This window comes from Dendrobates tinctorius, unplaced genomic scaffold (assembly GCF_039654945.1).
Source record: "Dendrobates tinctorius isolate UK_male_01 unplaced genomic scaffold, ASM3965494v1 ptg000192l, whole genome shotgun sequence".
NCBI classification, from domain to species: Eukaryota; Metazoa; Chordata; class Amphibia; order Anura; family Dendrobatidae; genus Dendrobates; species Dendrobates tinctorius.
Window position 1 is genome coordinate 2,009,893 of NW_027361859.1, and position 10,415 is coordinate 2,020,307.

Sequence of the window (10,415 nt, forward strand, 5' to 3'; positions counted from 1 at the left end):
CACAGTAACAGGACCGCCCCCCCATTTAAAAAAGTATACTCAAAAAATTAAATACATCACTGCAGTAATAATATCCCTTAATTAGCCCCTATGGTAGTAATATCCCCCATCCTAGCCCCCGTGTCTCATTCCTGGCTTTAGCCATATGTTCTCCCATCCCGCCCTCATGAGTATCCATTCTTCCCCATATGATCTCCATCGTATCCATCCGGCCCCATGATCCTGTGTGATCTGCCTCCAACCCTAACCGAGCTGTCTCCAATCAGGCCTCGTATCTCCATTCTGCCCAGTGTCTCGCATTCTGCCCCCATGTCAAGCATTCTCTCCAGTCCCCAGCATCCTGCTCCATGTCCAGCATTCTGTCCCCATGTCCAGCATTCTGTCCCCATGTCCAGCATTCTGTCCCCATGTCCAGCATTCTGTCCCCATGTCCAGCATTCTGTCCCCATGTCCAGCATTCTGTCCCCATGTCCAGCATTCTGCCCCATGTTCAGCATTCTGCCCCATGTCCAGCGTTCTGCCCCAGTCTCCAGCATTCTGCCCTATGGTCAGCATTCTGCCCCAGTCTACAGCATTCTGCCCCATGTAAAGCATTCTGCATTCTCCAGCAATCTGCCCCAGTCTCCAGCATTCTGCCCCAGTCTCCAGCATTCTGCCCCATATCCAGCATTCTGCCCAATGTAAAGCATTCTGCCCCAGTCTACAACATTCTGCCCCTTGTAACGCATTATGCCCCAGTCCAGCATTCTGCCCCAGTCTCCAGCATTCTGCCCCCGGGCCCCCCGTATCGCTGCTGTAAAAAAAAAAAACAATTTCTCCTTACCTGGCTGCGGTCCAGCGGCGGGCGAGGCTCCTTCCACGCTGGAGCGCGCTCTAGCCGGTGACTGACACTGACATCAGACGCCAGCGAGGTGCGCGCTGCGGTAACGTCAGCTGCCAGCCTCCGATTGGCTGGTGGCTGTTAACTATTGACGTGTGGGCCCTGTTATGAATGAGTCACCGTAGGAGGCAGACACAAAAATAGAAGCTACGTCCAGAAAACCAGAGAAGTTGGCAACTATCAGATTGCAGACCCCTGAACCAATCAACACAACTAGCAGTAGCCGTGGGGGGTTCCTACGGTGCCCTAGACCCCTCGATCACAGCCGGAGAGCTAAATAGCCTAAAGACAGAAAAGGAAATCTAAACTGCCCCAGAGCAGACCCCAAAGTAAAAGGCAGCCCCCAACATATAATGACGGTGAAGCAAGATGAAAAAACACTCACACAGATAGAAAGATAGGCTGAGCAAACGATGGGGCCCAAGCTAAACTAAACAGGACAAGAAAGGACGGTTGCTGTCTGCAATCTGCCAAAAACCCTATCAAAGAAAAAAGCCAACAGCTGATATGGAAAAAGACCCTGAAGCAGCTAGGCTTCAAAAACTATATCAGCACTCCGGTATTTTCAGAAGACAGAGCTAAAGGAATTCTGCTCACCCCAGCAGGGGATGGCAGAGATCCAGAAAAACAAAGCAAACAAAGTCAAAGCACAAATGCAAAAAGCAGCGCAGAAAAACTTAGCTTTAGAAGAGCAGGAATTCAGACTGGTCTCCAAGGATCCCACAGAGAAATCACCCGCAGGGCAGGAGGGCGTCGGCAGCCTTATATCCAGTCCGTAACTCCACTCAGCCAGTCATCATCATTAGGCTCAGGTGCCTGATAATCAGGCTCACTACCTTTCCTTACCAGAAGAGGGAGTTCATCGGGCCTCAGTAGTGAAGGGGAAAATGAACTCACAACAGGGCGCACATCGTCAATAGCGATCATCTGCCGCAGCGCCGAGGGCCCGGTTTATGTACCGGTAGGGGCCTGGTGAGTAGAGGAGACCGGGCCCGATGTGGGCCCCCTCTGCCCACCGGGCCCCATACGCCAGTCAGGGCAGTAATGCCCTGATGGCGGCCCTGCCTAGACATGTTTTGTGTCTATGAACTCGTAATGACCTGGAGAATCATAAAGGCAGGTCAGTTTTACCATTTAGTGAACCTAGCAAAAAAGCCAAACAAAAAACATGTGTGGGATTGCACTTTCTTTGCAAATTCACCGCACTTGTAATTTTTTTTTTTACCCGTTTTGTAGTACATGACATGGTAAAACCAATGGTGTTGTTCAAAAGTACAACTCGTCCCGCAAAAAACAAACCCTCACATGGCCATATTGATGGAAAAATAAAAAAAGTTATGGCTCTGGAAAAAGGGGAGCGAAAAAAGAAAATGCAAAACCAAAAATACCCCTGGTCGTTAAGGGATTAAAATCATTTTTCAAGCTGGTGTTATAAAGTATTCTAATTTACTGAGATAATGACTTGTGGGTTTTCATTGGCTGTAAGCCAGAATCATCAACATTAACAGAAATAAACACTGGAAATAGATCACTCGGTAATGACTTTATATAATATATGAGCTTCACTTTTTGTATTGAAGAACTGAAATAAATTAAAAACGTTTTGTTGATATTCTAATTTATTGAGAAGCACCTGTAGAAATTGGATGGATAGATATCTGTGAGATTAATTAGTGTCTTGCGTACTTGCATTAAAGTAATAAATAAATAATTTAAAAATATAAACGTGGGGTCTCCCCTACTTTCTCCAAAAACATACTGATAGGGAATTTAGATTGTGAGCCCCATCAGAGACAGTGATGAAAATATGTGCAAACTGTAAAGCGCTGCGGAATATGTTAGCGCTATATAAAAATAAAGATTATTATTATTATTATTCGATAACCAGCCCAGTTCCTGACGTTATCGCTCATGAGACATGACATGACCATAACGACGCTCCATAGGTTGATGCACAGAATCGGAGGACATCATTTGAATGCCTTGGATTACGTTGAATGAGGGCATTTTTTTTTTTTTTTTTTTTAGAATAAGTTGGTGAATTTCTTTTATTTCCTTAACGCTCTCTGTTAGGGTATGTGTACACGTTGTGGATTTGCCTGTGGAATTTTCTGCGCAGATTCTTTATCTCTTGGCAGAAAATCCAGGTGTTTATGATGCATTTTTTCATGCGGATTTTCATGCGTTTTTGTAAGCTAAATAAAGATATTTCATTTAACAAAAAAAATTGTGATGTCATTTCCTTGTCCACCCTCTTCTTTTACATACTCCATTGAAGAATAAAGTTCATACTGTGGTGCAGTGACCGCTGTGACAGCTAAGGAGCGCTGTATAGGTCATGCACACAGGTATATCCATTGTGGTAATGGATATAGGATGAATGCCAGGATGGTAAATGACCGTTATGTATCCCAGAGTGGGTGGCCCTGGGATGGGAGCTTGAACATGTGCTAATCAGCAGAGGTACTGCTGAAGTTTTGTTACACTGTATCAGGGAGAAGCTTCCAGGTGGCTGGTGAGATGTGTGGGACCAGTCACCTACAAACCCACCCAGGGGCGTGTGGCTAAACGCCCATAGTAAGTATGTATATATGTGGGTATGGCTGGGTGTTTGAGATAGGACCTGCGATGAAATCATAGCCATGTGATCCTGTGGGCGTGGCTACGGACCATATAAGGTGACCAGAGTAGGTCACATGAGAGAGTGCCTGGATGTGATTGGAGCACGTGTGGAATGTCCCGGAAGGCCGACGTGCTAGAGGGTCTGCTGCCCTCCTGAACAGCACATGCTGAGGCTGTGGACCTGGTGAGGCCTGTGCATATTGGCCTGTTTGTGTGGGACAGTCCCCAGGAAGGAATAGACGTCCTGAAAGAGAAAGCAACTAAGAAGGTAATCCCGGACAGGGTGAACTAACTGTGTTTTAGGCGAGAGCCTGCGTGCCGGACATAGCACAGCCTGTGTGACCACAGGTTTGACAGAGCGGAGCTCTGTCATGAACATTATGCTGTTTGATATAAGCCTGTTGCTGTTTATGGTTTATGCTGCCTAATAAACCACATGGACTGACTTATGCTGAAAAACCCGTACAGGACCTGGTTAAATGGCTGCCAAGCGAGTGTCCCCAACATGAACACTGGGCGCTACCTTACAATACACATAGAAAGATATAGATTAGATATATCGATATAGATAGATCTACAGATAGACAGATAATACCAAGCCCGATGTTTAGTAATAAACATAATATGGTACATATAAAGAGTTAAAGACACACACACACAAAATCTGCGCTACACCGGGGGTCACTCTTGTGAGAAACTCGCACGACTCTCACGCCTCAATACCCGACACTGCCGCCGGCACTCGGATCGGAGCGCTCAGCTGCATAGAAATAGGTGATATTCCGACACACAGAGCACGATCCTAAAATCCTCCATGGCCCAACTCACTAACAAAGTGTGAGAACTCATGTGTTCCACCTGTCAGTGACTGATGTGCACATATAATAATAATAATAATAATACTACTACATCTTTATTTTTATATAGCGCTAACATATTCTGCAGTGCTTTACAGTTGGCACACATTATCACTGTCCCCGATGGGGCTCACAATCTAAATTCCCTATCAGTATGTCTTTGGAATGTGGGAGGAAACCGGAGTACCCAGGAGAACATACAAAGTCCTTGCAGATGTTGCCCTTGGTGGGATTCGAACCCAGGACTCCAGCGCTGCAAGGTTGCAGTGCTATCCACTGAGCCACCGTGCTGCCCATATGGAAGCAACACTAAGTTGGGGCTGGAAGCTGGGCGTCAAGGATCGAGATTTTGCTATGAAAACTGGGATCTCAAAACCCAGAAGTAGGGACAAGATTATTGCCAGGAAGTCCATCTCTTTAGGTGGTCTATGTCTGGCCATTGTTTTTAGTAATCTGTGTTCTTAAATAAAAAGACCTCAGACTGGTAACAAGAGCTCTTTAAAGGGTTGGAGTACAGTCCATGACACAAAGAAAAGTCAATTTTTTAAATGCAAAATAGATACTCACTTGTGAATAAGGTTATGTGCACACTAACAGTAAACAAAGCGGATTGGACCCTGCAAACTTCTGCAGAAGTCCAGCCCGCAGCTTCCAGATGTTACAGCATAGTGGATGGAATTTCAAGAAATCTCATGCCCGCTATACATCCACAGCTGCACGCGGCTCACCCACGGAGACTGACATGCGGCGCGTCTATTTATATTGGGAACTCTCCACAAACCTCCTGTATAGAATAGGGCTGCTTCTATGGAGGATGACAACACAGAAAGCAACAGGGCTACCATCACAGTGCAGAGATCATGCCAGGAAGCAGCAGTGGGTATGTGTACTTAGCTAATTTAAATGAATTTAGATCTCCTGGTCCAGATGAATTACATCCTAAGGTAATGAAAGAATTAGAGAAAATTGCAGAACCACTAGCCAGAGTCATTGAAAAATCCTGGTGAACAGGTGAAGTCCCAGAAGATTGGAGAAGGGCAAATGTTGTCCCTACCTTCAAAAAAGGAAAGAAGATGGAGCCAGGAAATTACATGCCAGAGAGCCCTACTTCTATACCAGGAAAGATATTTGAATAAATTACTAAACAGCATGTATGTAAGTACCTGGATAAGAATACAGTTATTAACCAGAGCCAGCATGGATTTTTGGAAACAAGTCATGCAAGACTAATCTAATTTTCTTCCCTGATGGAATCACTGACTGGGTGGATCAGGTAAATGTGGTAGATATAGTGTAACTTTATCAAATGCTTTGCTGAAGTCAAGAATCTCACACCATCCTTATTGAAAAAAATGACAAAGTATAGGATTGAAAACGCTACAGTTAGATGGATTCCTAATTGGCTCAGTGATAATACTCAAAGAGTGGTAAATGGTTGCACATCCAGTTGGAAGAGTGTTTCAAGTGGAGTACCACAAGGCTCTACTCAAATTTGCAGACAATGCAAAACTAGGAAAGATAGCTAAAACTAGAGAATTCAGAAAAGGTATTCAGAAGGATCTAGATAAGCTTGAGCAATGGGCAGCGACTAATAGAATGGTATTTACCAAGTAGAAATGCAAGATTCCACATCTGGGCAGAAAACAGAAAATTGCATGTACAGAATGGGAGGAATAGAACTAAGCAGCAGCACATGTGAAAAATATTTGGTTATAATAATAGATCACACACTGCACATGAGTCAACAGTGTGATGCAGCAGAAAAGGCAAACACAGCTCTAGGATTTATTTATAGAATCAGAGCCGAGCCATGCATACAATAGGGGGAGCCACACAAACCGGGACAGGACGGGGGAGAGCCACATGTCGGGACAGGACGGGTGTTGCGAGTTCATTTTCCCCTTCACTACTGAGGTCCGATGAACTCCCTCTTCTGGTAAGGAAAGGTAGTGAGCCTGATTATCAGGCACCTGAGCCTAATGATGATGACTGGCTGAGTGGAGTTACGGACTGGATATAAGGCTGCCGACGCCCTCCTGCCCTGCGGGTGATTTCTCTGTGGGATCCTTGGAGACCAGTCTGAATTCCTGCTCTTCTAAAGCTAAGTTTTTCTGCGCTGCTTTTTGCATTTGTGCTTTGACTTTGTTTGCTTTGTTTTTCTGATTTCTGCCATTCCCTGCTGGGGTGAGCTGAATTCCTTTAGCTCTGTCTTCTGAAAATACCGGAGTGCTGATATAGTTTTTGAAGCCTAGCTGCTTCAGGGTCTTTTTCCATATCAGCTGTTGGCTTATTTCTTTGATAGGGTTTTTGGCAGATTGCAGACAGCAACCGTCCTTTCCTGTCCTGTTTAGTTTAGCTTGGGCCCCATCGTTTGCTCAGCCTATCTTTCTATCTGTGTGAGTGTTTTTTCATCTTGCTTCACCGTCATTATATGTTGGGGGCTGCCTTTTACTTTGGGGTCAGCTCTGGGGCAGTTTAGATTTCCTTTTCTGTCTTTAGGCTATTTAGCTCTCCGGCTGTGATCGAGGGGTCTAGGGCACCGTAGGAACCCCCCACGGCTACTGCTAGTTGTGTTGATAGGTTCAGGGGTCTGCAATCTGATAGTTGCCAACTTCTCTGGTTTTCTGGACGTAGCTTCTATTTTTGTGTCTGCCTCCTACGGTGACTCATTCATAACAGACGGGGGAGAGCCACATGCCGGGACAGGACGGGGGAGAGCCACAAACCGGGACAGGATGGGGGGGGAGCCACACATAGTAGGACAGGGATGAGGGGAAAATACATACCTACTTGAATCAATAAGCTTACCCAGTTTTCCATGGCAAAATTAGGTGCCTCCGCTTATACTCGAGTATATAAAGTAATTATCCCCCTCTATTCCTCCTTAGTCAGGCCTCATCTGGACTACTGTGTTCAGTTCTAGGCACCACGTTTAAAAAAAAAAGTGAAAAACTGGAGCAAGTTCAGAGAAGAGCTACAAGGATGGCAAGTGGACTGCAAGTATGTCCTACAAGGAACGGTTAAAGGATCTGGGGAATGTTTAGCTTGCAAAAAATAAGACTGAGAGAAGACTTAATAGCTGTCTACAAATATCTGAAGGTATGTCACATTGTGTGACGACTCGGAGTGGACCCTCTGGGTCGTGGCACCAACCCTCCCAGGGTGAGCTGACCTAGTGCGGCCCACCTCATATACAGGGAGTGTCAGGGGCAAGCCCAAGGGGGTAAGGTACCACGACTGCTGGCACCAGGTAGCCAGCTCACAGGAGACACGAGTGAGTGTGTCTGCAGGAAACAGGAGACATGCAGAGCACAAGTGTGTGCAAAGCGTGGACGCAGAGACATGCAAGGTATAGGACAATACAGGGCGAGTGTACGGGAGAGCATAGGCACAGGATAGTGCCGGGTACACGAGGGCACGTATGGCGCGCACTGACAGGCACACCCGGGTGCGAGCAAAGCAGGGCGCGTGCACAGGAGCACGCCAGAGCGCAAGGTTAGACAGAGGGTGTGCTGAGAACACAACAGGAACAAGGCAGGAGCTGAGTGTATGCAGAGGAGAATGACAGAGCACAGTCCAGAGGCAGAGCGTGTGCAATGAGGCACAATAGAACAGAGCAGAGTTTGTACGGAGCACGTGCTGGGAAGAACAGCGAGACAGAGCACAAGGCAGAGGACCCGAACACAGCACGCAGCCAGGCAAGGACCGAGCAGACCAAGCCAGGAAACACAACAATAATCAGGCACCTCCCATAGGAAGAGGTAGCCTGACATAAGGCAGGAGCACAGGACTTCTGGGTCAGGTCCTCCAGGACCATAAAGAGGACAGGAGACAGAACTAAGAGCGCGTGTACTGGGAACATAATGCAACCACAGGACTAGGAGCGAGAGGAGCACGTGTGCGCCTCATGGGACCCCCGAAGTGTCTGTGACACCGGAAGTGGTGATGACGGGCCCGGGGTCCAGCCCCCGGGTGAGAGCGGCATGACACATTGTAGAGGGATCATCTTTATTCTCATTTGCACATGGAAATATAGGAAGCAATGGGATGAAACTGAAAGAGAGAAGACAAAGATTAGATATTAGAAAACACTTTTTGACAATGAGGATGATCAATGAGTGGAACAGGCTGTCACGAGAGGTGGTGAGTTCTCCTTCAATGCAAGTCTTCCAACAGAGGCTGGACAGACATCTGTCTGGGATGATATAGCGAATCCTGCTTTGAGCAGGGGGTTGGACCAGATGGCCCTGGAGGTCCCTTCCAACTCTACCATTCTATGATACTAGATATGATACATAAAGAAGAGAAAGTTCTGGCGGCTCCGACTGTAAATGAAGGAACAAAAAATAATCCACAGGTCTCAAGTAGAGATGAGCAGGACGCACAGATGACGTCGCTCTGACCCTGGCTAATCAAAAGCCGCGCAAGAAGGAAAGAGATTTTCAGCATCCCGTCAGCCACCTGGTAGCACGGAGCTGGAAACTGGACCAGAAATCCATTAGTTCAACTCTAATCCCAGCTGTCCCGGATACAGCGGACGGTCCTGTACTTGGGTCTGCACCCTGCAGCGCCCCTATGACAACTCCTTCTGTCAGGGGAGAAAGCAATGGTAAACGGGTGTGGCGAGAGATCAAAATAAGCCACTATGAGCGCCGCATGATTTGTCCCTCTCTCTGTGAGTTATCGCTTCACCAATATACAGCAAAAAGTCCTGTAATAATAATTCTCCCTGCACCTCATTATTGCTAGGACAGAGTCCACCGAGCAGCTCCTGGAATCAGCTACAGCAATACCAGGGAGGTGTGCTGCACACAGCCAGAGGTCTGTACATCACTGCGGAGTATGGCAGCGCTATACAAGGAAGCATGACATAGACTCCTGAGAGAATAACGGGGAATCTCCAGCACCTACCTCCACCTGCAGAGCCGCACTCCACATATATGGCTGCTCTGTGTGCACAGGACCTGTGATGAGGTCACAGGGGGGGAGGAGTCAGGGGTCACATGATCAGGGGCCTCAGTGTATGCAGGACTCTGCTGTGCTGGTTGTCATGGTGCTGGATGAGGGGAAGTTTCTGTGTGGGGTCAGGAGGGGTTTACAGGGGGGATGTAGCAGAGCCGTGTGTGTACGAGGTGTACGGAGCGGAGCCGTGTGTGTACGAGGTGTACGGAGCGGAGCCGTGTGTGTACGAGGTGTACGGAGCGGAGCCGTGTGTGTACGGAGCGGAGCCGTGTGTGTACGAGGTGTACGGAGCGGAGCCATGTGTGTGCGAGGAGTACGGAGCGGAGCCGTGTGTGTACGAGGTGTACGGAGCGGAGCCATGTGTGTGCGAGGAGTACGGAGCGGAGCCGTGTGTGTACGAGGTGTACGGAGCGGAGCCGTGTGTGTACGAGGTGTACGGAGCGGAGCCGTGTGTGTACGAGGTGTACGGAGCGGAGCCGTGTGTGTACGAGGTGTACGGAGCAGAGCCGTGTGTGTACGAGGTGTACGGAGCGGAGCCGTGTGTGTACGAGGTGTACGGAGCGGAGCCGCGTGTGTACGAGGTGTACGGAGCGGAGCCGCGTGTGTACGAGGTGTACGGAGCGGAGCCGCGTGTGTACGAGGTGTACGGAGCGGAGCCGCGTGTGTACGAGGTGTACGGAGCGGAGCCGCGTGTGTACGAGGTGTACGGAGCGGAGCCGCGTGTGTACGAGGTATACGGAGCGGAGGCGCGTGTGTACGAGGTGTACGGAGCGGAGGCGCGTGTGTACGAGGTGTACGGAGCGGAGGCGCGTGTGTACGAGGTGTACGGAGCGGAGCCGCGTGTGTACGAGGTGTACGGAGCGGAGCCGCGTGTGTACGAGGTGTACGGAGCGGAGCCGCGTGTGTACGAGGTGTACGGAGCGGAGCCGCGTGTGTACGAGGTGTACGGAGCGGAGCCACGTGTGTACGAGGTGTACGGAGCGGAGCCGCGGGTGTACGAGGTGTACGGAGCGGAGCCGCGTGTGTACGAGGTGTACGGAGCGGAGCCGCGTGTGTACGAGGTGTACGGAGCGGAGCCGCATGTGTACGGAGCG

The 10,415-nt window shown here is 48.7% G+C and overlaps 1 protein-coding gene across 1 annotated transcript in view; it reads right to left on the minus strand.

Moving 5' to 3' along the window:
• The window catches only part of LOC141055890 (uncharacterized), a 73,672-nt gene extending 64,292 nt beyond the window's left edge, over window positions 1-9,380 (minus strand). The window contains exon 1 of the mRNA XM_073552598.1: window positions 9,271-9,380. The gene's annotated coding sequence lies outside the window, so the exon portion shown is untranslated. The remainder of the gene's footprint in view (window positions 1-9,270) is intronic.
• Window positions 9,381-10,415: the final 1,035 nt, after the last annotated feature.